This window comes from Hippopotamus amphibius, chromosome 5 (assembly GCF_030028045.1).
Source record: "Hippopotamus amphibius kiboko isolate mHipAmp2 chromosome 5, mHipAmp2.hap2, whole genome shotgun sequence".
NCBI lineage: Eukaryota > Metazoa > Chordata > Mammalia > Artiodactyla > Hippopotamidae > Hippopotamus > Hippopotamus amphibius.
In genome coordinates this window covers 77,111,773-77,132,955 of record NC_080190.1, presented here as the reverse complement: position 1 = coordinate 77,132,955, position 21,183 = coordinate 77,111,773, and the positions used below count along the sequence as shown (strand labels likewise).

At 36.6% G+C, this 21,183-nt stretch overlaps 1 protein-coding gene across 12 annotated transcripts in view; it reads left to right on the top strand.

Annotated features, from left to right (window-relative positions):
* The first annotated feature begins 227 nt into the window (after positions 1-227).
* CSGALNACT2 (chondroitin sulfate N-acetylgalactosaminyltransferase 2) overlaps positions 228-21,183 on the top strand; it is a 62,216-nt gene continuing 41,260 nt past the window's right edge. For all 12 annotated transcript variants that reach the window (XM_057734696.1, XM_057734691.1, XM_057734686.1 and 9 more), the window contains exons 1-2: positions 228-371; positions 1,337-1,399. The gene's annotated coding sequence lies outside the window, so the exon portion shown is untranslated. The remainder of the gene's footprint in view (positions 372-1,336; positions 1,400-21,183) is intronic.

The window sequence follows — 21,183 nt, the reverse complement described above, 5'->3', positions numbered from 1 at the left end:
TTTTTTGAGCTAACGCGCGCACTCGCGCGCACACACCCCCACACTTGTAACAGATACTGGATGAATCAGGGCTGGAAGCCGCTTACTGAGCTTTCTATGCCCAGCCCGGGGCGCGGTAGGGGAGTGGGCGGGGCCGGGCGGGGAGCGGGCGGGGCCGGGCCGGGCCGGGCCGGGCGGGGCGGGCGCGCGCCGCGGCGGCCGCCTCATTTCCTCACGCGCGCCGGAAGTGGAGGTTGTCGGCGCGGCGGCGCGCCCGGAGGGTGGGCGGTGAGATTGCGACTGCCCCAGCGAGCCGGGCGCCGCCCCGGTGTGCCCGCGGCTAGGGAGCTGGCGGCCGAACGGCGGCCGCCGTGCGCAGACGGGAGGACGCGGTGAGTATCCGGGCCTCGCGGCTCTCAGGGCTCGCTGGGGCGCGGGCCTCGGACTGTGGGTCCCCGTCCCGGTTGGGTCACCTCACGGACGAGCTCTCCGGGGGGCGGCACATGTCCCCGTGGGGTCCCCGCGCGGACAAGCCCTCCGGAGTCTGCTCCGGTGTCAAGGAAAAGCCGCGGGTTTTCGGAGCCGTTTGAGTTGTCTGTTAAGAACGATGCTGCCGGAGACCGTGGGCTTGCGTGTGTTTTATTTTTATCACTTTTTTTTTTTTAACCAACTCACCACCATCTCTGCTCCCCGCAGTGGATAAACTTTGTAGTCAGCTGTTACCTCTTTATTGCGTTAAATTAGTGTTCTCTGGCTGCAGCCTCTCTGTTTCTGCCAGACGCCAGGCGCCTTTAAATGATTCACTTTTGTGTAGGAATTAGTGGGGCCAAGGAGACCACGGGACGGGAAGCATCTTGCATTTTCAGACTTCATCTTGAAAATTACACTATTCCTGAGCAGTTTGCCAAGGAATAATTTGTAAACGCCATAGTGAAGCTTTTATTTATGATGCTATTATTGGCAGAATGGAAACTTGGTTATAAATCTTAAGCTTTTATCCTTCAGCCTACTTTTGAGATTTATATGCGATGTCTGGACATTTAACTATCATTGAAGGAGCTGGGCCTTCATTTTTGGTGGAGTTAGTGTTGTATTAAAATAGTACTTCTAACGTGAAAGTAGGAATCCAACTATTTTATGACTGAGAATGTTAACATTCATTTTGTGTTATTATTCTGACTGTTTGTTTAAAATTGTCTTATGACTTAAAGAATGTAAAAAGGATGTTGGATTTCCAATATTCATCCCTCAGGGAATTTTGACATAAAGTTTTAGTTCCATCAGTTTGGAAATTATATTTTTTTCTTTCTTAACTTTTTGATTGAGATATTTATTTATTTATTTTTGGCTGCGTTAGGTCTTCGTTGCTGCCCGTGGACTTTCTCTAGTTGCAGTGAACGGAGGCTACTCTTGGTTGCAGGTGCGTGGGCTTCTCATTTCGGTGGCTTCTCTTGTTGCAGCGTGCAGGCTCAGTAGTTGTGGCACATGGGCTTAGTTGCTCCGAGGCATATGGGATCTTCTCAGACAGGGATTGAACCCGTGTCCCCTGCATTGCCAGGCAGATTCTTAACCACTGCACCACCAGGGAATTCCCTAGCTATAAAATATATATGAAGTCATCAATTACATAAATCTTTATTTATGCAGTTCAGGGAATTTTTATGTATTTATTAACTTGTGCAACCACCAGCTAGATCCTATTATACCTATAGAACATTTCCATCATTCCAGGAGTTTCCCCTTACTAATTCCAAGTCAGTTATACCAGTGCCCCCTGCCCCCCATCAGTATTCTGATTTCTGTCGTCATCTATTAGTTTTGTCTATTTGGGGCTTGATGTTAATGGAATCATATACTCAGCATATTGTTTATGAGATTCACCCATAATGTTTCATGTGTCAGTAGTTCGTTCTTTGCTATATGCTGTGTAGTAATCCATTGCATGCTTATATGGTGACTCGTCTGTTGGTGGATATTTATGTTCCCAGTTTTTATATATTACATATTTTGAGGAATGTTATGAACATTCTTATAAATGTCTTCATGAATATCTGTGCATTACTGTCAGCTGTGGAATGGCTAGATCATAAAGTAGGTGGAAAATTATATTTTAACCATCATGGAGTCTTCCTTTTTAAGAAATATAATTTGTTATTTTAACTTCTGTAACAGTGAAGATTGGTAAAAAGCATAACATTGTGATTTCAAGACTTAAGTGATTCATTATCATATTATTATTATTTACTCCTTGGATTGCACATCTATGACAGTCTTCTACCAGACTGTCATTATTTAACTGTCTGTTAGACAAGTCTGTTAGAGCTGGTGATGTTCTGTCCCTGAAGCTTGTTGTATAATACTTAGGTAAGAACTGTGTTACTCAATCAAGTTAGTGGTTGTTAGGGAAAATGAAACACCAAAAGGTTATGACTAAAAATGGATTGAAGAATTATAAGGTGGAAAGTCAAAAAACTTACATTGTTGTTGTCATAATACACAAAGTCCTAGGTATAAATGTAAAGTTGAATCATAAGATTAGTTACAAATGTGAATTTACTACAAGAGTACAATGATTTCCACCTATACTGATAGATTTATAATGGGAAAAGATAATAAAAATCACTAAACATTTGTGGGAAATCAGTAGCATGTAAAACATACCCCAGACTGAACAGATTCAAGGACTGGACCTGAAGCAAAGGAGTCCATGTAAGAAAAAGAAGAAAACTTTAAGATAAATATTAATGTGCTCAGATTTGGGAGGGTATCATGCCAACTGAAGATATACAGGCCGCCCTGAAAATATGCAATCAGTTCTTGAATATTAAAACATAGAAAGTAGGAGAAAATAGCCATGACGTGGAAAATAGATCCAGGAGAGCCAATGTGCATCTAATAGGAGTTCTAGGAGGGAATAGAAATTAGAAGAGGAGAAATAACTACAGAGATAACAGAGCATGAAGATAGAAGTGTCCAGGCAGAGTCTTGGGCAATCGGATTAGACTTCTAATCTGGAATATGGAAATGTTAGATGACGGTGGAGCAGTGTTTTAAAAGTGGCCATTGGACGTATTATTTCCCCCACTGGACATATTTTGAATTCAGAATCTTATCCCTAACCGAAATGTCATTCAAAATGGGGGCAAAATAAAGTCATTTTCACCCAGATCCACTGGGAATACCTCAGAATGTACTATATCAAATGAAAAATTAATCCAAGAAAAATAGATATGAAATGCAAGAAGCAGTGATCAAAGAGAACAGTAAAACTTATTTCTTTACTCCAAGGCATTGATAACTATAGCTAAGAAATTTAATGCAATGCAAAGGAAGAATTCATAACTAAAACTATGTATATAGTTTTAAAGTCTGTAATCTGGAAGAAATATTTAGCATGATTTAAAATTTGGTTGGAAAGGTGGGTAATAGGTAAAGGCATGTTGGAAGGTTTATCCTGAGTAAGGGAGAAGCTATGGATATTGACCAGTTACATATTGGAATGAATGCTTTAAGGAAATTTGTCCCAGCATTTTCAGGGATTTATCCTAAAAATGAATTAACATACAGAAAGTCATGTATATACATATAAGGCTGTTTACGCTGAGATGTTAATAGTGGCAATAGATTTAGAAGGATACACAAAAACTGGAGAGGGGAACTGGGTTTCTGGGATAAAAGGGGAGAGGTGTCACTGTATGCCCTGATATTGTGTTTAACCTTTTTATCACATGTATTTATTTGTGGAATTTCATAAATATAAAAAATTCTTAGGAATGTAAAAATTGTAAGGGTTTAGAGCATGGGTTGCCAGATCTGGCTGACGAACTATTTTAGTATGATCTGTGACCTAGGAGTGGCATTTATGTTTTTAAGTGCTTGGGGAAAAAAAAAGAAGAGTAGTTTGTAACATGAAAATAATATGAAGTTCAAATTTCAGTGTCCATTGGAACACACCTCTGCCATTCATTTATGCATTTTCTGTGGCTGCTTTTGTGCTACAAGGCAGAGTTGACTGGTTGCGATATTTACTTGACCCTTTATCTTAAATGTTTGCTAACCCCTGATTCAGAGGCCAGAAATAGACTTCCATGTATATATATGTAGGAATTTTGCTTATAATTAAAGTGGCATTTCAAATTAGTGTCAAGAAAACAGATTGTTTAATAAATAATAATTGACTATTTGAGGAAATAAATTTTATATTAGGATTATTTCTGTAGGGAAGCCAAAGTCAAGAAGTTGTACAGGAGAAGATTGATAGGTTTAACCATTAACAACAAAACTTTGTGTGACGGGAAATAATACCTAGCACTTATTGACCACTTAATGCTTGTTATGTTTTACTTAGTTGTTACAGTAACACTCCAGGGCAGGTTCTATAACTATACCCACTTAACAGATGAGAAAACTGAAGCTTATAGAGATTAAGGAATTTATCTGTATTGATGAGTTAGAAAGTGGTGAAATAGATATGTGAACTTAGGCCATCTGGCTCCCAAGACTATTTTTCAGACAGAAACTGAAGGAAATATTTGTAATTTGTTAACACCATTGTACAGATATTATCTATGTCAGCATATCTAGATCTACCTTGTTCCTTTAAGATAGACATTCTGTTGTATAAATGTCTGCAGTTTACTAAACCTTTAACCCCAAGTTACTTTTATTTTTGTTTAGCTGTTACATATAATGTAATATATTACATTATGTAATATATATGTATTATAATGTAATGCACATGTAATATGTTTACATATACATGTAAACATTTTATGCATGTGACTTTATATGCTCGTATGAATATTTCTGCAGTGGAATCTTAAAAGTGGAATTGCAAATTGTTGGATTAGAGGGCATGTGCATTTAAATCAAATTTGTCCTCCAGAAAATAAGAATGTGTGTGTGTATTTTTAGTTTATCTTTCATCAAAGGAACTGTAATATCTTGGAAAGAACCTTGGCCATCCAGGCGAACTATTTCTTTTTACAGACCAAAGTCGAGAAAGGTTAAGTAATATGCTCAAGATTACATAGCTATTAAGTAGCTATGACACTTGACTCTGTTTTTACTGTGCCACAGGCTGCCTTTGGCACAATTTTCTGCTTTATCTATAATGATATGCGTATTAGTGCCATATGTCTTGCTGAAATCTATGTGCCATAAGTTTAGTTTTCCCTGGAAGCACTTGTCAGAATGATCCATCTGATGTTACTTGTTCTTGGCCCCAACACAGTGCCTGTCTTAGTCAGTTTGGGCAGTTATAACAAACTACCATAGACTGAGTGGCTTATAAACAACAAATATATTTCTCAAGTCTGAGATCAGGGTGCCAACATATTAGGGGTCTGGTAAGGACCCTCTTTCAGGTTGTAGACTGCCAACTTTTCATTGTATCTTCACAAGGAGAAAGAGGGCTACTTAGTTCTCTGGGGTCTCTCTCATAAGGGCACTAATCCCATTCAAGAGGGTTCCACCCACATGAACTGATTGCCTACCCAAAGCCCTGCTTCCTAATACTGCCATATTGGGGGGAGGGGTGTTAGGAATTCAACATATGAATTTGTCTGGGGTGGTGGGAAGAAACATTCCATTCATTGCGATGCAGGACACACAGGTATTCAAATATTTGTTGAATACATGCTGCCTTTTGGTGATCAGTATTTCTAAATATTTACAAAGCATTTATTCAGTGACATGTTGAAGAATCCATGTATCATTGTAGTACTCATCAGTTGCTCAAGAAATAAAAAGGTCTAATTCCCTCCCTCACATATGTTTGTACTTCATAATGTTTTAGTTTAGTCTACTGACAGAGGTTTTGTTTTCCTAATAATTTTTGTGACTTTGTTTTTGTTGTTTAAAAAAATGAACTCAAAATCATACATTTAGTTTTTGAAAACTTAATAACAAATTATTCTGTACAGAAAGTTTAGGAAGATTGTACAGACTAGAACTTTAAAAATAGATTCAGATTCAGATGGATTGCTTGTATTTTGCAGAAGGCAGTAGGCTACTCGTATTGCAGAAGTTAGTTTGGCATACTGCAGTATAAGCATCCTGGAAGTGATGTATGAAATGTTTATTAGTAATTCCATAAAATTATAGAATCAAGTGTTCGAGCAGAAACTGGTTAAAGGTCATGTTATATAAGGATCAGTGCTGTAGAATGAACTATCTTTAATACTCTTTTGTTGTCTCAAAATCACAAGGCGAATAGAAAAGATGTAGGGAGACTTTCAGAGTAATCTGAGTTCTACTTTTGTGGGGGCCAGGGCCAGGTGTATGCTTCGTTTTGTTTTTTATTTTATTTATTTTTATGTATTTGTTTATTTTTTTGGCCAAAACATTCAGCATGCGGGATCTTAGTTCCCCAACCATGGATTGAACCTTTGCCCCCTGCAGTGGAAGTGCAGAGTCCCAACCACTGGGCTGCCTTGGAATTCCTAGTTTTGTTTTTTTAAATCCACATTTGTAGTCAACAAATCTTCATACTTGTCTTAATGAACAAAATGGAGTTTACTTACAAATGCCTCTTTGGCATTACTGCTAGAACTAAATCTGATTGGGTTTTATTTTTTAAACAGCTTCATTGAGGTATAATTGACATAATAAACTACATATATTTAAAGTATAAAATTTGATAATTTGAACATACCTGAAATCATCACTACAATGAAAATGATGGACGTATCCATCACTCCCAAAAGTTTCTTTGTGCCCTTTTATAATTCCTTCCTGGTACCATCTTCCCTACCCTCACCCCATCCCAGGCAACCACTGACTCCTCTGCTTTCTGTCACTACAAATTACCTTACATTTTCTAGAATTTATATAAATGGACTCATACTCTTTCATTCTACTCTTTCCTTACTGGGCTTCTGTTATTGAAATTCACCCATATTGAAGCTTGTCAGTAGTTTATTCCTTTTTATTGCTGAGCAGTGTTCCATTGTATGGCTGTATTAGTTTGTTTATCCATTCACTTGTTAATGGACATTTGAGTTGTTTCTAGTTTTTGGCTGTTTTGTGTAAAGCTGTTATGCACAGCTGTGTACAAGTCTTTGTATAGACATATGCTTTCATTTCTCTTGGTTAAATATCTAGGAATGGAATGGCTCTATCAATGATAGGCTTATATTTAACTTGTTAAGAAACTGTGAAGCCATCTTACATTACCGCCAGCAGTATATGAACATTCTAGTTCCTTCACATTGTCACCAAGACGTCAGTCTTTTTAATTTTAGCCCATCTAAGATTAGCCATTGTGGTATCTCATTGTGGTTTGAATTTGCATTCCCTAATGGCTAACAATGTTGAGCATTTTTTTCATGTGGTTATTTGAAGTGTTTCTTCAAATCTTTTGCCAATTTTTGATTGTTTGTTTTGTTATTATTGCATTTTAATACTTTAAAAATATATTCTGAATACAAATCTTTTATCATATATATGCTTTTCCCATATTTTCTCCTGGTCTGTGACTTGTTTTTCCATTCCCTTAATAGTGTTTTTCAGAGAGCACAAATTTTGATGAAGTCCAATTTATCAATTATGCTGTTAGTGTCATATCAAAGAAATCTTTGCCTAATTCAAGGTCACAAAGATTTTCTCTTATGCTTCTAGTTTTATAGTTTTAGGGTTTTCATTTAGGTTTATGATTTATTTTGTGATTTTTTTTTAATTGAAGTATAGTTGACTTAAAATATTGTATTAGTTTCAGATGTGTGACAGTGATTCAGTATTTTATAGGTTATACTGCATTTAAAGTTATAAAATATTGGTTATGTTCCGTGTGCTGTACATTACATCCTTGTATCTTATTTACTTTAGTAGTTCATACCTCTTAATTCCCTTCCCCATCATACCCCTCCTGCCATGATTCGTTTTGAATTATATCCTACTGCATATGAAGCGTTATCTCGTTGTAGTTTTCATTTGCATTTCCCTATTGGTTTATGATTTTGAGCATCTTTTCAGATGCTTATAGGCTTAATCTTTAGAAAAATGTCTGTTCATACCTTTTGCTCATTGGGTTATTTATCTTTTTAATATTGAGTTTTAAGAGTTCTTTATATATTCTAGATGCAAATCCCTATCGGATATATGATTTACAAATATTTTCTGCTGCCCTTTTCACTTTCTTGATGATACCCTTTGCAGCACAAAAGTTTTTAATTTTAATGAAGTCTAATTTATATATTTGGTCTTTGGTATTTTGGTGTCATATCTAAGAAACCATTGCCTAATCCAAGGTCACAAAGATTTACACTTATGCTTTGCTTATAAGTATATAGCTTTATAGTATTAACTCTTACATTTGGATCTTTGACCCATTTTGAGTTAGCTTTTGACTATAGGGTGAGGTAGAGATTCAGTTTCATTCTTTTGCATGTGAGTATCCAGGTATCCTAGCACCATTTATTGAAAAGACTGTTCTTTTCCCATTGAGTTACCTTGCCACCCTGTTGAAAATCTGTTGACTTAATGTGAAGGTTTATTTCTGGACCATAAATTCTATCCCATTGATCCATATGTCTAGCCTTATGCTAGTTCCATGCTATCTTGATTATTGTAGCTTTGAAGTAAGTTTTGAAATGGGAAAATTGAGTCCTCCAGTTTTGTTCTTCTTTCTTAGTACTGTTTTGGGTATTCTGGGTTCCTTGAATTTCCATTTGAGTTTTTGGATAAGCTTGTCAATTTCTGTAAAGCTGGGAATATGAAGGAGATTGTGTTGAATCTGCAAATAAATTTAGAGAGTATTTCCACATTAATATTAAGTCTTCCAGTCAGTGAGCATGGGTATCTTTCTATTTATTTTAAATATTTAATTTCTTTTAATAGTGCTTTGTAGTTTTCAGAGTACAGGTCTTGCCCTTTTTTTAAAAAAATGAAGTATAGTTGATTTACAATGTGGTGCTAATTTCTTCTGTACAGCAAAGTGACTGAATTATACACACATATACATTCTTTTTTAATATTCTTTTCCATTATGGTTTATCCCAGGAGATTGGATATAGTTCCCTGTGCTATACAGTAGGACCTTGTTGTTTATCCATTCTAAATCCAATAGTTTGCATCTACTAACCACAAACTCCCAGTCCATCCCTCTCCTTCCCCACCCCCATGGCAACCACAGGTCTGTTCTCTATGTCTGGCAGTCTGTTTCTGCTTTGTAGATAGGTTCATTTTTTAGATCCCACATATAAGTGATATCATACGGTATCTGTCTTTCTTTTTCTGACTTAGTATGATAATCTCTAGTTGCATCCATGTTGCTGCAAGTGGCATTATTTCATTCTTTTTTATGGCTGAGTAGTATTCCATTGTATATATATACCACATCTTCTTTATTCATCTGTCGATTGACATTTAGATTGCTTCCACGTCTTGACTGTTGTAAATAGTATTGCTGTGAACATAGAGGTGCATGTATCTTTGAACTATAGTTTTATCTGGGTATATGCCCAGGAGTGGGATTGCTGGATCACATGGTAATTCTGTTTTAGTTTTCTGAAGAACCTTCATACTGTTTTCCCTAGTGGCTGCACCAACTTACATTCCCACCAACAGTGTAGGAGGGTTCCCTTTTCTCCACACCCTCTCCAGCATTTGTTATTTGTAGACCTTTAAATGATGGCCATTCTGACTGATGTGAGGTGGTACCTCATTGTAGTTTTGATTTGAATTTCTCTAAGAATTAGTGATGTTGAGCATCTTTTCATGTGCCTACTGGTCATGTGTATGTCTTCTTTGGAGAAATGTCTATTAAGGTCTTCTGCCCATTTTTTGATTGGGTTGTTTGGTTTTTCTTGTTGTTGAGTTGTATGAGCTGTTTGTATATTTTGGAGATTTAAGCTCTTGTCCGTCTCATCATTTGCAAATATTTTCTCCCATTCCGTAGGTTGTCTTTTCATTTTTTATGGTTTCCTTTGCTGTGCAAAAGCTTGTAACTTTAATTAGGTCCCGTTTGTTTATTTTTGTTTTGATTTCTATTGCCCTGGGAGACTGACCTAAGGAAACATTAGTACAATTTATGTCAGAGAATGTTTGGCTTGTGCTGTCTTTTAGGAGTTTTGTGGTGTCATGTCTTATGTTTATGTCTTTAAGCCATTTTGAGTTTACTTTTGTGCATGGTATGAGGGTGTGTTCTAACTTCATTGATTTACATGTGGCTGTCCAACTTTCCCAGAACCACTTGCTGAAGAGACTTTTTTGCATTTTATGTTCTTCCCTCCTTTGTTGAAGATTAATTGACCATAGGTATGTGGGTTTATTTCAAGACTCTATTCTGTTCCCTTGATCTGTATATTGTGTTTTTGTACCCGTACCACACTGTTTTGATTACTGTAGCCTTGTAGTATTGTCTGAATTCTGGAGAGTTACGCCTCCTGCTTTGTTTTTTTATTTCAGGATTGCCTTGGCAATTCTGGGTCTTTTATGGTTCAGTGTAAATTTTTGGAGCATGGGATATCTTTCCATTTCTTTGAATAATCTTTAGTTTTCTTTATTAATGTTTTATAGTTTTCAGCATATAAGTCTTTAATCTCCTTGGTCAGGTTTATTCCTAGGTATTTTACTTTTGATGTGGTTTTGAAAGGTCTTATTTTTTTACGTTTCCTTTCTGATATTTCATTGTTAGTGTAAAGAAATGCAACTGATTTCTGAATGTCAATCTTGTATCCTGCTTCTTTGCCAAATTCATTTACAGTAAGTCCCCTACATACAAACTTGCAAAGATGTGAATATGCATTCACATGTCCAATCATTAGTTCATGTGTCTGGCATACATTGTCACTTGTGTCCTCTATAAGTTGTTGTGCTTTTGTGTACTTTACTATACAGTTCTGTATAGAGTACAGTAGTATAGTATCTTTATTTCAAGCCTCAGACGTCCGGAAGCAAGCATAAAAGCAGCAGTGATGTAGCTGGTACTGCTAAGAAGCACCAAGCGATAACGATGGAAACAACAGTGAAAATAATTGAGACAGTGGAGTCATGAGAGGAAGAAGTAACTGAAGAACTGAAGAGGTTCACAACACAGGAAGTGGCAAGGCGATTTTCTTCATTTGAGGAGGCACTGTTTTTGAGGCACAGGACCCAAACATAGAATGGTACATGAAGATTGCAGCAGCCATTCAGAATGCAATCCAGTGCTGTGTCATCTGTGACGAGAAAAAAGAGCTACTACCCAGATATCACTGGATCATTTTCTCAAAAGGGTAGATAGAATTGAATTCAGCAAGGAACCAGAACCTGTGCCGTCAAGTCAGGTGTGAGTGAAATTGCAACTTGCCCTCCATCTCCTCTTGCTGACAGTCCTTTGGCTCTACCATTTCTTCCACCTCCTCTTCCTCTTCCAATCAGTAACTCTTCTTGCCTGTTCACTCGATGCCAGCCCCTGTATGCCAGCTGTTGTACTGTACTACTGTACTTTTCAAAGTACCGTACTGTAATATTAAAAATGTTTTCCTTATTTTTTGTTTGTTTTTTATGTATTATTTATGTGAAAAGTCTTATAAACCTATTACAGTACAGTACTGTATAGCTATATATAGCTGATTGTATAAGTTGGATACCTAGGCTAACTTTGTTTAACTTACGAACAAATTGGACTTATGAACACACTCTCAGAATAGAACTCTTTCACATGTAGGGGCTTACTGTATTAGATATAGTAGTTTTGTGTGGAGTCCTTAGGGTTTTCTACATGTAGTATCATGTCATTTGCATATCCGCATATAATGACAGTTTTACTGATTTGGATATCTTATTTTTCTTGTCTGGTAGCTGTGGCTAGAACTTCCAATACTATGTTGAATAGAAGTGGTGAGAGTGGGCCTCCTTGAGTTCCCTGGTGGCCTAATGGTTAGGATCCTGGGCTTTCACTGCTGTGGCCTGGGGTTCAATACCTGGTCAGGGAACTGAGACCCTGCAAGCAACAGGGTGTAGTGAAAAAAAAAAAAGAAATGTCTAGAGAAGAGTGTGGGCATCCTTATCTTGTCCAGATTTCACTGAGAAGGCTTTCAGCTTTTCATCATTGAGCATTATATTGGCTGTGGGTTTGTCATAAGTGGTTTTCATTATGTTGAGATATGTTCCCTCTGTACCCATATTGGTACGAGTTTTTATCATGAATGGATGTTGAATTTTGTCAAATTTTTTTTCTACAACTATTGAGGTGATCATGTGGTTTTTTACTTTTCTTTTGTTAATGTGGTGTATTACATTGATTGTTTTGCGTATGTTGAATCATCCTTATGAACTTGGGATGAATCTCCCTATGTGGTGGTGGTGTATGATATTTTTTCTGTGCTGTTGGATTTGGTTTGCTAATATTTTGTTGAGAATTTTTGCATCTGTATTCATCAAAGATACTGGCCTGTAATTTTCTTTTTTGGTAGTATCTTTGGTTTTGGTATCAGGGTGATGGTGGCTTCGTAGAATGTCTTTGGGAGTGTTTCCTCCATTTCAGTCTTTTGGAAGAGTTTAGGAAGGATTGGTATTCTTTGCATTGTTTGGTAGAATTTGCCTTCACTATGAAGCCATCTGGTCTTGAACTTTTGTTTGTAGGGAGTTTTGGGGTTTTTTTTGTTTTTGTTTTTTACAGATTCTATTTCATTTCTAATGAACAGTCTGTTCACATTATCTATTTCTTCTTGATTCAGTTTTGGTAAGCTGTATGTTTCTGGGAATTTGTTCATTTCTTCTGTACTGTCAGATTTATTGGCATATAATTGTTCATAGTATTTTCTTATGGTTTTTTTTTTTATATGTCTGCAATATCGGTTGAGATTTCTCCTTTTTCATTTCTTATTTTGTTTATTTGGGTTTTCTCTCTTTTTTTCTTGGTGAGCCTGGCCAGGGGCTTGTCAATTTTGTTTACCCTTTCAAAGAACCAGCTCTTGGTTTTAGTGATTTTTTTTCTCTATTTTTTAAAATCTCTATTTTATTTATATCCTCTCTGATCTTTATTATTTCCTTCCTTCTGCTGACTTAGGTTTTGTTTGTTCTTCTTTTTCTAATTCTTTTAGGTGATCAGTTAGTTTCTTTACTTGAGCTATTTCTTGTTTTTTGAGGAAGTCCTGTATCACTATGAACTTCCCTCTAAGAACTGCTTTTCCTGCATCCCATAGATTTTGTATAGCTGTGTTTTTATTGTCACTTGTCTCAAGGTATTTTTTAATTACCTTTTTTATTTCCTTCTTGACCCATTGGTTTTTAAGTAGCATGTTGTTTAGTCTCCATGTAATCGTTTTTTTCCCATTTCTTTTCCTGTGGTTGATTTCTAGTTTCTTGCTGTTGTGGTCAGAAAAAATGCTTGAAATAATTTTTATACTCTTAAATTTGTTGAAGTTAGTTTTGTGCCCTAGTATGTGATCAATCCTAGAGAATGTTCCATGTGTGCTTGAAAAGAATTTGTTCTGGGTTTTTTTGGATGTAAGGTCCTGAAAATATCAATTACGTGTAAGTATTCTATTGTATCATTTAAGATCTCTGTTGCCTTACTGATTTTCTATTTAGAAAGTTGATGTATTTGGGTGCTCTTATATTAGATATGTATATGTTGATGAGTATAATATCCTCTTCTTGTATTAATCCTTTTATCATTATATAGTGTCCTTTATCTTTCTTTATGGTCTTTGTTTTGAACTCTGTTTTGTCTGATATGATGCCTGCATTGTGTCACTTCTGTTTGCCTGAAATATCTTTTTCTATCTCCTCACTTTCAGTCTATGTTTGTCTTCTGCCCTGAGGTGGGTCTCTTGTAGGCAGCATATTGTAGGGTCTTATTTTTTTACCCAGTCTGCCACTCTGTCTTTTGATTGCTACATTCAGTCCATTGACATCTAAGGTAATTATTGATTCATGTGTATTTATTGCCATTTTAAACCTTGTTTTCCAGTTGATTCTGTTTCTTCTTTCTTTTTCTTTTTTTCTTTTTGTGGTTTGATGATTTCCTTTTATGCTTATATTATCTTCTTTTTGGTTTTTGTGAATCTATTGTATGTTTTTGATTTGCAGTTGCCCTGTTTTTCAAGTATGTTAACCCCTTCCTATATCTGATTGCTTTAGACTGATAGTCATATAGGCTCAAACACATTCTTAAAAAAAGAATCTACATTTTCTTACTCTCCTTCCCCACATTTTATGATTTTTTTTTTCATTTTATGATTTTTATGTACTTTTTAACATCTTCATGTTTATCCTTTTGCTATTTCTTGTTTTATTATCATTTTCACAAATAGGTTTTTTTGTTTTTGTTTTTTTGTTTTTCTTTGTATACTGGCTAATTTAAGTAATTTAGTTTCCAATTGTGATTTCCTCCTTCCTATATCTTCCTGCTTTTTCTATCTAGAGAAGACTTTTCAGTATTTCTTTTAGGATAGGTTTAGTATTGCTGTATTGTTTTAGTTTTTGTTTCTCTGAGAAATTCTTTATTTCTCCTTCTATTCTAAATGATAATCTTGCTGGGTAGAGTAGTCTAGGTTGCAGATTTTTCCCTTTCAAGACTTTGAATATATTTTGCCACTCTTCTGGCCTGCAGCGTTTCTGTAGAGAAATAATCAATTGATAGCCTATGGCAGTTCCCTTGTAATTAATGCTTTGTTTTTCTCTTGCTGCCTTTAGAATCTTCCCTTTAACTTTGGCCATTTTTTTTTAATGTCTACTGCCTTTTTTTTAATTTTTTTAAATTTATTTTTATTTATGTTTTATTTTATTTTTGGCTGCATTAGGTCTTAGTTGCAGCAAGTGGGATCTTTCATTGTGGCATGTGGGCTTCTCTCTAGTTGTGGCACATGGGCTGTGTGGGCACTGTAGTTGTGGTGTGCAGGCTTAGTTGCCCCGTGTCATGTGGGATCTTGGTTCCCCAACCAGGGATCAAACTTGTGTCCCCTGCATTGGAAGGCGGGTTCTTAACCACTGGACCACCAGGGAAGCCCCACTCTTTTTATTGTAATATGTCTTGGTGTAGGTCTGTTTGAGTTCATCTTGTTTGGGACCCTCTGTGCTTCCTGTATCTGGATATCTGTTTTTTTCTTTAGTTTTGGGAAGTTTTCAGCCATAATTTCTTGAAATGCATTTTCAGTCAATCCCCTTTTCTTTTTCTCCTCCTTCTGGAATCCCTATTATGTAGATTGGCATAGTGTATATTATTCCACAGGTCTCTTATATTGCTTTCATTTTTTTTTTTTCAGTTTGGCTTTCTGTCTGCTGTTTTGATTGGGTAATTTCCATTATTCTCTCTTCCAGATCATTTATTCTTTCTTCTGTATTATTCATTCTGCTATTCATTGCCTTTAGCTCAGCTTTCATCTCAGCAAATGAATTTTCTAATTTTTCTTGGCTCCTCCTTATAGTTTCTAGTTTTTTTTTCACAGTAATGAGCGTTTCTGTTGATACTCTTTCTTAATTCTTTCAGTATTTTCATTACTTCCTTTTTGAACTTGATGTCTGTTAGACTAAAGAGGTCTGTTTCATTGTTTGTTCCTTCAGGGGAATTCTGTGGGTCTTTTAAGTGGAAGTGGTTCCTCTGCTTCTTCATTTTGCTTATATGTCTCCTAATCTGTGAGTTTAGGAGAAACAATTATCTACTCTAGTCTCGGAGGGCTATTTATATGTGGGAGCATCCCTCTGTAGCTTGTGTAGGTTTAATATTTTTTGGTGTGAGGGATGTTTTTGGTTTGGATGCTTGCCATATCTTTCCTCAGCGTGTACTGGCCGTTATCCCCTCGATAGGGGGTATGCAGGTGCATGGCCCACGCATGCTCCCAGGGAGGCGGGGGCAGCGACTGGTGCCTGCTTGCTGGACCCTTAGCAGTGGCAGTGGTCTGTGCCCACCTCTAGAGTCCGAGACAGCCGTGGCAGCTCATGCCTGCCCCCAGAATTCGCCTAGGCACCTGAGAGCACACACAGAGAAAGAAGCTCCTATGGCAATCCCGCCCCCTCTTTGCATGGCCCCCTAAGAATGGCACCTTGCCTCTCTGGCGGGCCCAGGCTTTTCCATACTCCTTTAGTTGCAGCACACCACACCCTAGCCCCTTCAGGTTGTCTCCATGCAGCCAACCCCAGTCCTCTCCCCAGGTCTGACCTCTGAAGCCCGAGCCTCAGCACCCAGCCCCCGCCTGCCCCAAAGGACAAGCATCTCAGGCTAGGGAGTGCCAGGTGGCAGCACCGACCATCTGTGCGGGTCTCTCTGCTTTGCCCTCCACAAACAGGTTGCTGCACTCTCCTCCAAGGCTTTGAAGCTCCCTTTTCTGTCCTGGCTCATCTCCCCTTCAGTGAGGGGACTTACCAGTGTATGGAAACTTTTCCTCTTGCACAGCTCCCTCCCAGGAGCAGAGGTCCCATCCCAATTCCTTTCTTTCTTTCTCTTTTTTCCTTCTTTTTTCTTATGTCCTACACAGTTATGTGGAGTTTTTCTTCCCCTTTTGGAAGTCTGAGGTGTTCTGCGAGTGTTCATTAGATGTTCAGTGTGAATTGTTCCACATGTAGATGTATTTTTTATGTATTTGTGGCAGAAGGTGATCTCCATGTCCTACTCCTTCGCCATCTAGATCTGATCCTTGTACTTCTTTTGTTAAAATTATTCCTAAGCATTTTGTTCTTTTTGGTGTAACTTGAATTGTTGATTTTGTTTTCAGATTTTTCATTGCGGGTATATAGAAATGAAGTTAATTTTTGCGTATTGATCTTGTATCCTGCAACCTAATTGAGCCATGTATTACTTATAATAAATTTTTAGTGAATTTCTTACATTTTTTATATACAAGATATCATCTGCAAGATGAGATAGTAAGACTAGAGATAGTCTTACTTCTTTTTTTTTTCAATGCAAATGTCTTTTATTTTGTTTTCTTGCCTAATTGCCCTGACTAGAACATCCTCCAATTCAGTGTTTAATAGAAGTGATGAGGGTAGACACCCTTGTCTTATTTGTGAATTTAGGCGGGAAGCATGCAGTCTTCCACCATTAAATAAGAAGTTAGCTGTGGGTTTTTGTGTATGTCCTTTATCAGATTGAGGAAATTCCCATCTATTCCTAGTTTGTTGAGTGGTTTTATCAGGAAGTGGTGCTGGATTTTGTGAAATGCTTTTTCTTTGTTTATTGGTACAATCATATGGGTTTTGTCCTTTGTTCTATTGATGTGGTGTATTGCATTAATTAATTTTCATGTGGTAAATCCACCTTGCATTTTTAGGATAAATCTCACTTGGTCGTGGTGTTATGTGTTGATAGTTTTAAGGTACTGTTGTTTTGTTGAGGATTTTTGTGTCTGTGTTCTAAGGAATATTGGTCTGTAATTTTCTTTTGATACTTTTATTTAGTTTTAGTATCAGAGTAATACTGGCCTTATAGGAATGAGTTGAGAAGTATACCCTCTATTTTTTGGAAGAGTTTGTGAAGAATTGGTATTAATCCTTATTAATACTTGGTTGAATTCACAGGTAAAGCCATCTGGTTCTGGACTTTTTTTTGTGGGTAGTTTTTTGATTACTAATTCAGTCTCATAGGTCTATTCATATTTACTACTTCTCCTTGAGTCAGTTATGGTAGTTTGTGTCTTTCTAGGAATTTGTCCATTTCATTCAGTTATATTTTAAGCAATTTAAATAATAGCATAAATCTTGGGAATTCCCTGGTGCTTCAGTGGTTAGGACTTGATGCTTTAACTGCCATGGCCCAGGTTCAATCCCTGGTTGAGGAACTAATATCCTGCAAGCTTCGCAGTGCAGCCAAAAAAAGAAAGAAAAGAAATCTTGTAATTATCCACGTAGTTAACATTTCCGGTTTCTTCATTGCTTTGTGTAGATCCATATTTCCACCTGTTAACATTTTTCTTCTGCTTAACTTATAGTGCAGGTCTGATGGTGTTGAATTCCTTTAGCTTTTTAATGGCTAAAAAAAAAGGTTTTCTGCCTTTGTTCTTGAAAGATACTTTTTCTGAGTATAGAATTCTTATTTTTCTTATTTTTCTTTTCAGTTGTGTAAAAACATTGCTCCATTCTCTTTTGTTTCTTGTGTATGTATGATGTGTGTTTTTCCTTTGGCCACTTTTTTGTTGTTGCTGCTGTTGTACTGAATCTTAGTTGTGGCTCATGGGCTCCTTAGCTGCAGCTCAGTGGCTCCTTAGTTGTGGCACTCGGGCTCTTTAGTTGTGGCATGCAAATTCTTAGTTATGGCATGAATGTGGGATCTAGTTCCCTGACCAGGGATCAAACCCCAGCCCCCTTCATTGGGAGCACAGAGTCTTAACCACTGCGCCACCAGGGAAGTCCCCCTTTGGCAACTTTTAAGATTTTCTATTTATCGTAAGATTTGAGCAATGTGATCATCTTGAGCTTCGCTTTAGTTTTCTTTGTGGCTCTCGTGTTTGGTGTTCGTCGAGCTTCTTAGATCTATGTGTTGATAGTTTTCATCAAATTTGGAAATTTTTCAGCCTTATTTCTTCAAGTATTTCCCCTAGTCTCCTCCCCCTTCTTTGGAGACCCTAATTACATATATATTAGGCTGTTTAAAGTTGTCACACAGCTTACCAGGTGCTCTGTTCATGTTTTTTGTTCTTTTTTCCTTCTACATTTTGAATAACTTCTATTGCTATATCTTCAATTCATTAATATTTCATTCTGAAGTATCTAATCTGTTGTTAATCCCATTCAGTATATTTTTCATCTTTGACATTTTGTTTTCATCTCTTAGTTCAATTTGAATTTTTTTTTTAATGTCATCTCTGTCTCTCCCTGTTTTTTTGAACATGAACATCTTTTTAAATACAGTCATAGTAACTGTTTTTATGTCCTTTTCTGTGAATTGCAGTATTTGTGTCATTTCTAGGTCAGTTTCAATCATTATTTTCTTTATTATGGGTTGAGGGTTTTTTGTTTTTTTGTTTGTTTGTTTGTTTTCATATGCCTGGTCATTTTTGTTTGGATGTCAAATATTTTGAATTTTATTTTACTGGATGCTGGATATTTTTATATTTCTATAAATATTTGTGAGGTTTGTCGTGCAGTTGCATGGAAACAGCTTGATCCTTTCAGGTCTTGCTTTTAAGATTTGTTGGCAGGATCAGGCCCATGTTTAGTCTAGAGCTAATTATTTCCCACTACTGAGGCAAGACGTTTTTGAGTACTCTACCCAGTGCCCCACGAATTTTGAGTTTTTCCAGTCTGTTTGGTGGGAACATTCACTATTCTTGGCTCTGTTTGAATGCTGAGTTCTGTGTCTTCTAATTTTTTGTGTGCTTCCCCCTTCTTTCCAGTTAGTTTCTTCATATGCCTGCCCTGATCAGTGCTCTGCTGCATACTCAAAGGATGTCGTTTTCAGATCTCTGGAGTTCTCTCCTCCTGCAGCTCTCTCCTCTGGTACTGTATCGTTTGAACCTAGCTGCCTTGATCTCCTCAGACAGTCAGCTCCATGTCATCAACTCAGGGAGTTAGCCTAGGCTCTGCTTAGGAGGGGATTCCCTATGCTATGGCCTGGAAACTAAGGCAGTAAGCTGTGCGATCACTTGTTTCTTATTCCTCCAGGGATCAGTGTACTTTATTACCTAATGCTCAGTATCTTGAAAATCATTGTTTCATATATTGGGTTTGTTTATTTTTAATTGATTTTTTTTTTTTTTAGTATTTTTCAAGTGTGAGTAAATCTGGTCCATGTTACTTCATCTTAGCTACAAGAGGAAATCTCTTTAGTCCGTTTTAAAGAGTAAGAATTGATGGCTTCTAAGGTCTCTTTCTACTCTGAGCTCTTTGATTTTGTTTTACATATCTTTCACAGTTCAATTTCCTATTTCCACAGTATCCCATTCTCTCTTCAGAACACTTTAGTATCTGCTGTTGATACTTGGAAGGTTGCTTGGGACTAACTGGGTTATGAATGAACTTTGTTTATCATACAGACACACTACATAGAATGATGGCAGTCAAGGTGTAACAGCAGAAAATGGGTGTGTTCTCTAATACTATTCATGACATATTTAGAGCTGTCATAGTCTAGTTTTTTAGGATGTTGCTAAAGAGTTCCCTACAGGAACTAGGCAAATAATACATTAATTGGAATCTTTTTAACAACCACAGAGTTATGCAACTAACATTTATATTCTAAAGTAATTACAGCAACTTTTCTTTCATTTCAGTGGATAATATTCAACCGTAAGATAGTCAACTGGGAGATATCTCAGACCTGTATTTTGCTTAAAGGAGGGAGAAAGAAGACTCTGGCTTTAATGCTACCACTGAATAATTATATGACCTTACTTAAAGCTATTCATTTCTGAACCTGTTTTTCCTGTACAAAATGAAGATAATAGCAACACTATTCTGAAAGGATAGCGTGGGAAATGTATAAAAATACTTTATAAACCAGTTTTTTCAAGATTTTTGGATCACAACCCACTTATAAATAAGTACATTTTATGTGAATATCTCATGCATATGCATATATGTGTGTGTGTGTGTATTTGCAGCATGAAATTTACTGTTATATGTGATATACACCATTATTTCCTGTGCTTTTTCATTGGTATTGACCCATTAATGGGTAATATCTTACAGTTTAAAATACATTATATAAAGAAAAAAATTGAGATACCATAGTAAGAGAAGGTTGTTATATATATTTAAATATATATAACTATTAATAATTTGTTCAAGATTGTCTCCACATTTTTAGTTTTAGTCTTTTCCCTGATAAATGGGCTAGTAATAAGTCAGAAATAGTTAAAAGATATCTGAGTTTTAGCTTTTAAGCAATGAAATTTAAGTGGTTTCTTATGCTGAGAATTACAGTTTTGAGACGTTAAAATCCTGGAACTAATATTAGCTTTGCATCCTTATTTTTTACTTAGTTTTCTTTTTTTTCTTTTTTAAGAACTTTTATTGAGATATAATTGGCATGCAATAAACTTCGTATATTTAAAGTGTACAATTTGATATTTTTTTCTTATTAGTAATGTGCATATGGCAATCCCAGTCTCCCAGTTCATCCCACCTGACCCCCCCCACTTTCCCCCTTTTATTTAGTTTTCTTAATACGAATTTTTTCCATATTTTTTCTGTATCACTTAAAATAAATAAGATTTACAATCAGTAAAACAGATACCATCATAGTAAAACTTGTGAATTAAATTGTTAAGGACACATGGTTATCTTTCTGTTAACTAAAGTAATAAATGGCTAAGGGTAGTTAAGTCCATTGTTTGTGAT